The 10,623-nt window shown below is 40.0% G+C and overlaps 1 protein-coding gene and 1 long non-coding RNA gene across 2 annotated transcripts in view; one reads left to right on the top strand and one right to left on the bottom strand.

Moving 5' to 3' along the window:
* The window catches only part of LOC118749675 (peroxidase), a gene marked incomplete at its 3' end in the record, with an annotated part of 645,092 nt that overhangs the window by 128,243 nt on the left and 506,226 nt on the right, over nucleotides 1–10,623 (bottom strand).
* The window catches only part of LOC118749704, a 26,734-nt gene continuing 21,108 nt past the window's right edge, over nucleotides 4,998–10,623 (top strand). The window contains exons 1-2 of the long non-coding RNA XR_004994266.1: nucleotides 4,998–5,593; nucleotides 5,662–5,790. This is a non-coding gene — a long non-coding RNA (uncharacterized LOC118749704). The remainder of the gene's footprint in view (nucleotides 5,594–5,661; nucleotides 5,791–10,623) is intronic.

The following is a 10,623-nucleotide window of genomic DNA, read 5'->3' as shown; positions in this document are numbered from 1 at the left end:
AAATCCAACTATTAGCCTACGGAAACCGGAAAATATAAGCTTATCCCGCCTTCGAGCGTTCACCAAACCTGTCGTCTCAGATTTCTTCAGTAAACTTGAAAGCCTTCTTTTAAAACATTCCTTTAAGCCCGAAGACATATACAACCTCGACGAAACCGGCATTACAACAGTAATGGACTCTGTTAAAGTAAGTTTACATATTTTTGTGAATAAGTAATTCTCATTTTCTAAGAAATTAACCAAATTTTTAGATAATTGCGGAAAAAGGTAAGAGAACTGTTTCACAAACCGCATCAGGGGAGAGAGGAACCTTAGTAACATTGGTTGCCATTGTCAATGCAGCAGGCAATCATGTGCCTCCAGTATATGTATGCCCTCGAAAACGTTCAAACCCTTTGTTCATGAAAGGCGCAATGCCTGGAGCCCTTGGACTCTTTACCGACAGTGGGTGGATGAATGCAGACATTTTTCTTAACGTTTTAAAACATTTGAAAAACTTTACGAAATGCTCCAAAGAAAATTTTATTCTTCTTCTGCTGGATAATCATGCATCACACTGCTCACTGGATGCTATTTTGTACTGCCGTGACAATGGAATTGTTATGCTTTCTTTCCCACCGCACACGTCTCATCGATTGCAACCTTTAGATGTGGCAGTATTTGGACCATTTAAGAAACAATGCAAAGCCTCATTTAATAACTACCTAGTCAGTAATTCAGAAAAAACACAAGGAATCACAATATATGATGTACCGGCGCTTTCATCTGCCCCATTCCTCAGAGCGTTTTCCCCAGAGAACATTACAAAAGGATTTTCGTCTACAGGAATTTTCCCTTTTAATTCCAATATATTTGATGGAAGCGAATTTTGTCAAGTAGAAGAAATTGAAGATAACAGAGAATACAACGATGGACCTACTTGTTCTTTAAATTCTCTAACTGAATATAGTTCCACCACGATCCGTTTAAATCCCAATGTATTAACCACCTCAGTGGATAAAACGCATCATAGCACACCAGAGAATATTCGACCGCTTCCAAAATTAAAAAACAAAAAAACTCGCAAAGGTCGTCCGGCCGGAAAATCAAGAATCTATACTGAAACTCCAGAAAAGGACCGATTAGTAGATCTCTCATTGCAAAAGGCCAAAAAACAAGAGCAATTTAAGATTAAAAGAGCAAAGATCGTGAAACGGGTCCTTCTTGATTCTTCTAGTAATGAAAGTGACAATTATAGCGTTAGAGACTCGGACAATTCCTTGAAATGGCAAGAGAGCGATGATTCAAAAAGCGAAGACTTGGAAAAAATAAAGTTAAACGATAATGTGGATGCCGTTTGCGACGACTATGTCCTCATTAAATTTGGAAATGAAAAGAATTTCTATTACGTTGGATTGGTAATAGCTGTTGCAATGGACAATAATTTGCCATACACAATCAAATATTTCAGAAGACAAAAAGATTCGTGTACTTTTTACGAGCCTGTAGTAGAAGACATCAAGCTAGCACTGCCAACCGATTTGGTAGCCAAACTTCCAGATCCTATACAATTGCCAGGGACCTCTAGCGCAAAGGAAAGATACAATTGAAAGTAAATTTTTCAGGTCTCGACGTTCGTTAAAATAATTAAATTAAATTTATGTGAAACTTTTTGATCTATTTTTAATACTTACTCCAATTAATGTAAACAAATGAATTTAAATCATAAATGAAGTAAATATTTTAAAACAAAAATCAAATACATCTTTGCAGTTTCTACGAAATAATATAAATGTCAAATCCTACTGCACGTTGTTAAATCCTCCTACGGCTCTGTCAAATCCTCCTTATTAATAGGATGTTTTGACACTTTTCCCATTTTCTTTGTTTCATTCCGTATCAAGAAAACTGTTTAGTGTTGACGTTTGGATTATGAACGATTTTAAAGTCTAGTATTTAAGAATCAGTAACAGCTATAAAATGTTTAGCTAAATGCTAAGTTTTTTTTTGAAAATTACAAAAATTTATTTTTATGTCAAATGCTCCTCGCTCTACCCTACTCGCTTTAAGGCTTGGTACAAGTGTGGTCATTTTCGAACTAGTTCGGTATGAGTTAGCAAATTCTAGTTGTAAACTAGTATTTTTCCTGACTAGTTTGGGGTTTCACTGCAGGATATTTTCAGTGTTTAAATTTATGCTTTTTAAAAAGGCTCTTTGGAAGACTTTTAATACAAGAGCGTAAAAAATCTTCATTTTGAAGATAAATCTTCCCTTATGGCAACGCTGTTAGGAGTAAAATTAGAGTTAAATCGTTAAATATTTAGCCCAGCAGTTTTCGAAGGTTAACTTGCTAACTCTACATATGTCAATTCCGCCAGTAACAAGAAAAAATAAATTGAGATTTCAAAAATATTTTCGAAACATATGTACGTACATACATACATATGTACATATTCACGTATTTAATTTTCCCCCTTCATCTCTGAGGTTTCGGTCAGTCTGGTGTAAAAAATATATGCGATTAAAATACACCAACCGTGTTAGTAGTCCATCCAGCCTCCTCAGTGTTGATCGTATTGCCGTGGCGAGGGGGCTTAAATGGTGTCATGGTATAATTCACAGTGTGAATTGTATCATGCCTCCATGAACTAAGAGGGAAGCCTGGTATTGAAGCCTTCGGCAATATTCCTTAACAATCCAAGCTGGAGTGTTGTTTTTATTGTTGAAGGTGGAAATGGCAGTATTACCGTACCAACACTACCCAAGCCAAGGTGTGTAGGCAACCGTGCCGATGGATGAATGGCCAGCGGGTAGTAAAAAATGGCTGGTCGCGTACGGTCCCCTCCGATGCCCGGGCAAGGTCGGTTGTAAGAAGTGCGTTCTCTACGCATCCCGGCTCTGCGGACGAGCGACTAACCCTTTCCGGACTACTCGTGGTACCACATATGGAAAAATAAGAACAAACAAAAAACCAACAACAAACAAACCAACAACAGCAACATGAACAGCATACCAGCGAAGAAGGGGACGACGTAACGCTGTCAGAGGAGGAGCAGCTCCTCAAATCCCCAAAGACAGGTAAGATGGTTGCAAGTACTCCTGGTGGCGCCAGCCATAGTACCCCAGTTGTACAAGCGCCAGAAACCAGCAGGGTGGAAGATGCCAGACAAAGTATCACCGCTCTGCAAATAGTCAAAAATAGCACCGGTAGTGCCTGCCTTAGTACCTCGGACGAGCAACCAACAACCAGCAAATCGGCGGCCGTTGCAGGCAGCAATCCCGCCTCTAAGAAAAGGCGTGGTCATGAGACAGATGTACCAGAAGACGCTGTATATGTGAAATAAAATTGACAAAAATGCAGCGGCCGGTACGGTACATGAGCGTGACGAGGAAGACAAGGAAAAATACATGCAAATAGTGGAAGAGTACGAAAAGTTACAGAGAGATCGTCACAATCGAGGCCACCGAGCAAAGAAACGGAACCGCTCTCATAGTGAAGGCGGCCAAGGGGCCATTGCAAAGAAGGCTAAGCAAGGAGGTGATGCGGAGTCCGCAGCACCCGCGAAGCATCGCTATTTTAGTGACGACGCCAGAGATCACCTACAGGCGATAATAGATGAAAATAGCAAGACACCCCTAGCAGTGCAGCAAAAATGGGTGGAGATTGATGTGAGGCTGTCGAGCCTCGTAATGAACTACGTACTCGATAACCCCGAAGGTCCTCACCCAGAGTTCGACTCGTCGGAATCCCTACGGGGCTACCGGGTTGCTGGATGCGTACGGTGACCATAAATATATTTTAAATATGCAGGACAATTTTTCAACAAATTTACCTACATATAATTGCGTAGTTTAAAAATAACAAAAATATACTACATATATACATTCCTCGTCATTTGAATAGCGCACCATTTTTTTGATTTTCTACTATACAAAGTATGCTTGACACAATTTTTATATGGAAGAAAATGCGCAGCACCGTCAGAAAAAAATTGTCGCCCCTATGTTTATTTTTTTTTAATTTTCAGAATATGCTATATTTTTATAAAAAGCTAATGAATATTGAACAAACAAAAGGAAAACTGTACCTACTAAGTATTAAAAGGATACGCTATTCAAATAACGAAGAGTTTATATTTCTTAATTATTAATCCAATTTTAAACTTTGAACATAAATCACATTTGCTTCATTGGTATTAATCTTTTAGTAATGTATATCTACCATAATATAATAAGGCATGTTACATATTACTTTACACGAAAAAAATACCCATGGTTTCAAAGAAGTGTTAGTACTTTTCCAGTTATTCCTCAATATCTCATGAAACGACCAACAGTTCGAAAATTATTGTAAGGCTCTGTGCAAAAATGTATATTTTTTGTGCAGATTGTGTTCCGTAACATCTACATTTCTCAACAGATTTTCATTTACTGTAAAAAGAAAATGATTGAAATTTAAATTTTTAGATTTTGGTCGCTTGTAACACTATAATTTTCATCGAAATCGGCAAAGTAATATATTTTTGTAAGAGGACTGTAGGTCGCTTTGTTGATTGGATAATTTTTTCATGAGATATAAACGAATAGGTTCAAAATGTACCAAAAAACACGTTTTTCGAAAAAATTACGAAAACGCTTATATAAAAGAAAAATTGGCTTGGAAAATATTTTTGTTTCTTAAGCGATTACCACAAAATTTGTAGAACAGTGTTATCGATATATTTGATGCTGGTCTTCAATTTCTCGTCATCCATTGTCCATAACCGTACAATATTTAGAACGCATTGACTAGTTGAACCTTCAAAACCAGCTTACTCTTATGTAGTTATCAATTAGTTATCGACACTGCTTTTATTTCGATTAGCAAAATTTAATTTTAAAATATCGAAGAAAATGCGGGACAAAGGCAGGACACTTGGAAAAAATCAGTACATTTTGGGGGTTTTCTGTTTTGAAAAACTACGCAGGACAGACCTTTAAATAACAGTACAGTCCTGCAAAAAACAGAACGGATGGTCATCGTATGGATGCGTCGCTAAGATCAGCGACACTTTTGTCGGCTTGAAGCTCAAGCTGATCCCAGCTAAGGACATTCCAAGGAGACCACGTGCGCACATTTGTCTGCCTCCGATGGATGAACCAGGCGAAAAGTTGCTGCGGTGTCTTAAGCTACATAATAAAGACATACCGGCGATCGAGGAATGGGAGCTTATAAAGGTTGAAGAGCCAAGAAGACCTATAAATAAGCCCATTCTGCTAGCTATTTGCGCAGAATCACTAGACGCCTTAGAGAAGGCTGACTATCGGCTCTGCTTCGGTATCCGTAAGGCTAGAGTGCGGGTATTCCTCGGAGAGGTTAGCCCGGTAGAAGAAGATCTCGGGGTTGATGGAGCTGGTGAGCTTCTCATGGGTGTGAAGCTCACAGATGACCCTGAACCGGAAACTTAAAGTAGCCCAAATAAATCTGCAGCACTCCAAATGTGCTACAGATAATCTAGTTGTCCTTCTCAGTGAGGAGGATATAGACATTAGCCTAATTCAAGAGCCCTGGGTCAAGCACGATACAGTCATGGGACTAAACATAAATAATTATAAACTCTACTATAAGAGCGAGGTGGGTAAGCCGCGGGCGTATATTCTTATCAAGAACGGTATAAATGCATTCCTTTGCTCTAATTTCAGCACATCAGATACAACAATGGTTAAGGTGGAGACCACCGGGCAGCCAAGTATACTCCTGGCCTCATCATACATGGCCCACGATAGGGACAGTCCGCCAAACCGAAATCAGTTCTACGGAGAACGACCGAGGTGAGTCTTTACTACACTTCTTATTAAATACTAACTTAAGCATCTGCAATAGAGGTAATACACCCACATTCATATTCCCGAGTTCAAACCGGTTTCCTGGATGGGAGGAGGTGCTGCATCTAACCCTGTTGTCAGAGAACGATAGCGTGTCTATAGAAGAGTGGAGAGTATCTGATAGGCCTTCAATGTCTGATCACCGTCTGATCCTCTTTAATCTGCACGGAATTTCCAACACCCCCTCGAAATACAGAAACCCCCACAGGACTAATTGGGAAAGATATAGTAATACACTTAAGCGTAAACTAAGTAAGCTCCCACTAAATGAAACTGTCACTACAGTTGAGGACCTTGATAATAGAGTAAATAAACTAGAAGAGGTTATGAAGAAAGCCTTTGAAAGATCAACTCCAGTTAGTACAGCAAGAAATAAATCCCCACCCTGGTGGAATGGGGATCTCAGAGCCCAAAGAGCCAAATAAGGAAAATCTACAATGATTGCTTTAGAACGAAAAACTGGGCGCCTTATAAAAGCGCCCTAAGATCTTATAAAAAGGAATTGAGAAAATCTAAAACTAAATCCTGGCAATCTTACTGCTCTTCTATAGAGAACTCCAAAGACTCAGCCAGGCTCAGCAAAACCCTATCAAAAGAACACACAAATATCACACTAATTAAGGGAGAAAACGGGGTGTGGACGAACACAGCTAGTGATTCTCTAAACACGTTAGTCAAGTTCCATTTCCCGGGATGTATTCGACATCCACCCACATCAGGGTCAATTGAACCTGGTTCAACTAGCAGTATACTGTTGAACTCGGTCGTGAGCAGGGAAAAGATTATTTACGCTATTAACAGCTTCTCTCCCTTCAAATCCCCTGGACCAGATGTCGTAATCCCAGCAATGCTCCAGAGGGTGAAGGAAGAGATAGCACCGTTACTTGAGACTATTTTTAAGGCTATTATTACCTTGTGCTACATTCCTAAAAGCTGGAGAAGGGTAAAAGTCGTGTTCATACCCAAGCCAGGAAGGAAAAACCACGAAATAGCAAAATATTTTAGACCCCTAAGCCTTACCTCCTTTGTGCTTAAAACAATGGAAAGGCTTCTCGACATTTATATAAGATCGCTGTTAGGTGAATCGACACTCTCAACAGCACAACATGCATACATCAAAGGCAGATCCACTGAATCTGCTTTACATGAAATGGTGAGCTTAATAGAAAGATCGTTGCACTTTAAACAATATACTCTGGCGGCATTTCTTGACATCGAGGGCGCATTTAATAACATTGAGGTTGACACCATCATAGACTCTTTGATAGATATTGGTGTTGACGACAGTGTTTGTAGATGGATATGATCGATGCTAGTCAATAGAATCATTCAGGCAACAAATGGGGCTAACTCTATTATACATAATTTGAACAGGGGCACTCCACAGGGCGGAGTATTGCTAGAACTCAATAGAGGGGGAATCAAAGTTGTGGCGTATGCGGATGATGTTGTAATAGCAGCCACAGGTCCATTCCTCTCTACCGTTAGCGAAATCCTTGAAGGAACCCTGGGAAGGCTACACACCTGGGCTATGAGAAGCGGCCTAAATGTGAACCCAGCCAAGACAGAACTTATCCTATTTACAAACAGTCACAAACTACCACAATTTAAGCTACCATCGCTAGACGGCAAGGCGTTATCATTGTCCCCCAGCGCACAGTATCTTGGAGTCGTGCTGGATAACAAACTTAACTGGAAAACAAATGTCGAATTCCGTAGACAGAAGGCCTACATAGCATACTACACTTGCAGGAGAATCTTCAGTAGAAACTGGGGACTAAATCCTAAACTTGTGATGTGGATGTATACCGCGATCATAAGACCAATTCTAACATACGGCGCCTTGGTTTGGTGGCCCGGCCTTAGCAGACAATATAATGGCAGCAAGCGCAGGAGTAACAGGCGCACTAAGATCTTGCCCGGCAGAAGCTTTAAACGCCATCCTCAATTTAATTCCTATTGATCTCCACCTGAAAGAAGTGGCTATGAAATCGGCGGTTAGACTCAGAGAGTCGGACCTTTGGAGGACTAGACACTTCGGACATGGGTTGATCATAAATCAAATGCAATTAAATAAGACGACGGATTATATGGTAGGCAATTTGGACTTCAGCTGTAACGTGCAAGTGCTATTCCCATCCAGAAGGGACTGGAGAAGAGACCGAGTGGCCGACCGAGAGAAGATCTCTATATACACCGATGGATCCAAGAGGGATTGCGGTGTGGGAGCAGGTGTCTACTCCAAGTAACTCGGTGTGGCTCTGTCTCTACGGTTGGGAAATAATACAAGCATCTTCCAAGCGGAAGTCCTAGGGATCCTAGAAGCCTGCAAAATCCTGGGCAATAGAGTTGGACACAGCAGTAAAGCAACAATATACTCTGAAAGCCAGGCGGGCCTATTGGCAATAGCGTCCCAAATCCAAGCTAGTTGGGGATGCAAAGTAATATTGCGCTCAGTGTCTCAGTCAAATACCGTCTCTCTTGTCTGGGTTCCCGGACATAGGAACATAAAAGGCAATGAGAAGGCGGATGAGTTGACGAAGGCAGGAGCCGGTTTGGATGAATCCCAGGCAGTGGCACTGGGTTGCCCTCTTGGAGTAGTCCAAAGAGAGATTACTACGCATTTCCTTGAACTGGCTAGACGCAGTTGGTAAGATATACAGACTTGTAAGATAGCGAGAAAACTATGGCCTGACTATAACAGGGCGAAAACCTTGGACCTCCTTAGCAGATCAAGGCCAGAGGTATTTAGAATTTTAGCAACCATCACGGGCCACTGGCCCATAGGCAAACATGCGGCAAAAATAGGTCTACCCCATAATATGATTTGCCGCAGCTGTCAACTAGAATATAGCGAAGAAAGCGTCCAGCATTTCCTGTGTGAATGTCCAGGCCTTTCGAACATTAGACACAAGACGTTAGGGAAACATCTAGTAGCAGAACTAACCGACCTATCAGGAGCTACCATTAGCGAAATCGGCAGATTCATTAGAGAGTCGAAATGGTTCGACCTAGCAACATAGGAAGTGCATAGACAAGATATTTATCCCCCGCGAGAAGTGCATCAAAATAGCGCAATAATGCGCTAATTGTGTCCTGGGCAGTGACTAGGAAGCACTGCAACCAACCAACCAGTCCATCCAATTCAGAGTCTTCTCAGAAGTGCAGCCGGCCAATTTACAATTTGTACCTATGTATGTATGTATGTATGTATGCATGTATGTAAGGGTTTCAAATTTTATATTGAAATTCTAATAGGAAATGTAAACAAACGTCAAAACAGAGAGAGTGGTGCCTACTTAATTTAGAAATCCCGCGGTTTACTTAACTCTGAGCCAGTTTTCGATGCTGGAAGACATTGTCTGGTTTAGGAATATATCAATTTAATTCTGAGCTACTTAACTCTCTATTTATATATTTAACTCTGGATGTTCTGCAAGTGGGCCTTAGAAACCTTTTTTCAACTTATGTTAAGCACTTTGCTTTCAATTTTCAAAAATAACTTTGTCAACCGATTTGGCGGGTACAAATATTCGCGCTCGAGCACTTACTGCTTTCAATACACTTTCTAGAGCTGGGATACTATCGATAGTACCGCCACTCGATCGTTTTCGAAACGATAGTAGAAAACATCGATAATATCGATAGTACTATCTAGGGAATCCAAACCCGGAAACGCGGGATACCGCGCCATTTATGCGGGATCAGAAATGAGGGATTACACATGCGAGATCTGCGGGATTTTCGGGACTACAGAAAAAAATTTAAAAAGACGAATGAATGGTTGTGAACGTGCTCGCCAAGATGTTCGTCGTGCATGTCTGTATTAAATATACATCATTTTATAACCCAGTAGATAATTTCAGGAGATAAAGTCCTTCCGACAGACCTTCCAGAGAGTCAAAAGGCCTTCCACTCTACATTCCTTTCTCCTTTCTTTTTTGTATGGAATGGCATCAATTGAAGGGCTTCTTCTTTCACTTCACATAGAAGGCCTTCAGAAGAAAGTGAAGACTTTCCATAAGTGCTTATTATTTCTAAAACTACGCATTATTTTAAGTGAATCGCGGAGAAGGTTTTGATCAAAAATATTTACTTGTCAGAACTTTTTTGATATGGAGCTGAAAGCTGAAGGTATGTAGAATATTCCAAGTATTTTTTTCTTTAAAGTGTCTTAATAGTAGTTTAAATATAATTTTAAATAAGCGGCAGAAAGTATAAAAAAAATGCCTTTTCCGATTTATCAAATCTTTTAATTACTTTTGCACCAAATTGCACGCATGATATTAGTACCAAAATGTTTGCATAGATCTCTAGTTTCAATATCAAAACCCTCCAACTGCGTTTAGCTGCCTCTGGGTAATGCATAAAGATTATACGACAACCCTCAATTTCAAAAAGGTTTTCAAGGTTTCACTTTTTTTAATTGGCACTATTGACCATTTTTTAAAATTTATTTTACGATCGAGTTATAAGTGTTCTTTTGCTCGAATGTTTATATTGGACAAATGGCTGTCCTATCGAAGCTTCAAAAACTAAAAACGGAAACGGAAAGTTTTTGAAGCCCTGACACAAGCTATGCCATCAGGCGAAAATGTAAATACTGACAGTTTGAAAAATTGCATTTTCTACCTTTGCCGAAAGTTTCTGAAATATTGGAAGCAAGTTAACAGAACAAGATCCAGACTAATCACCAAATACTGCGACTGGTTAAATGAAAATGAAAATTGCACTCTTTTTACATTTGCAAAGACTGGTAATGAAGATTTGCCCTCTACA

Source organism: Rhagoletis pomonella, unplaced genomic scaffold, assembly GCF_013731165.1.
Source record: "Rhagoletis pomonella isolate Grant_MI unplaced genomic scaffold, Rhpom_1.0 Rhpom_scaffold_00001, whole genome shotgun sequence".
Lineage (NCBI taxonomy): Eukaryota > Metazoa > Arthropoda > Insecta > Diptera > Tephritidae > Rhagoletis > Rhagoletis pomonella.
This window is presented reverse-complemented; position numbering and strand designations above follow the sequence as displayed.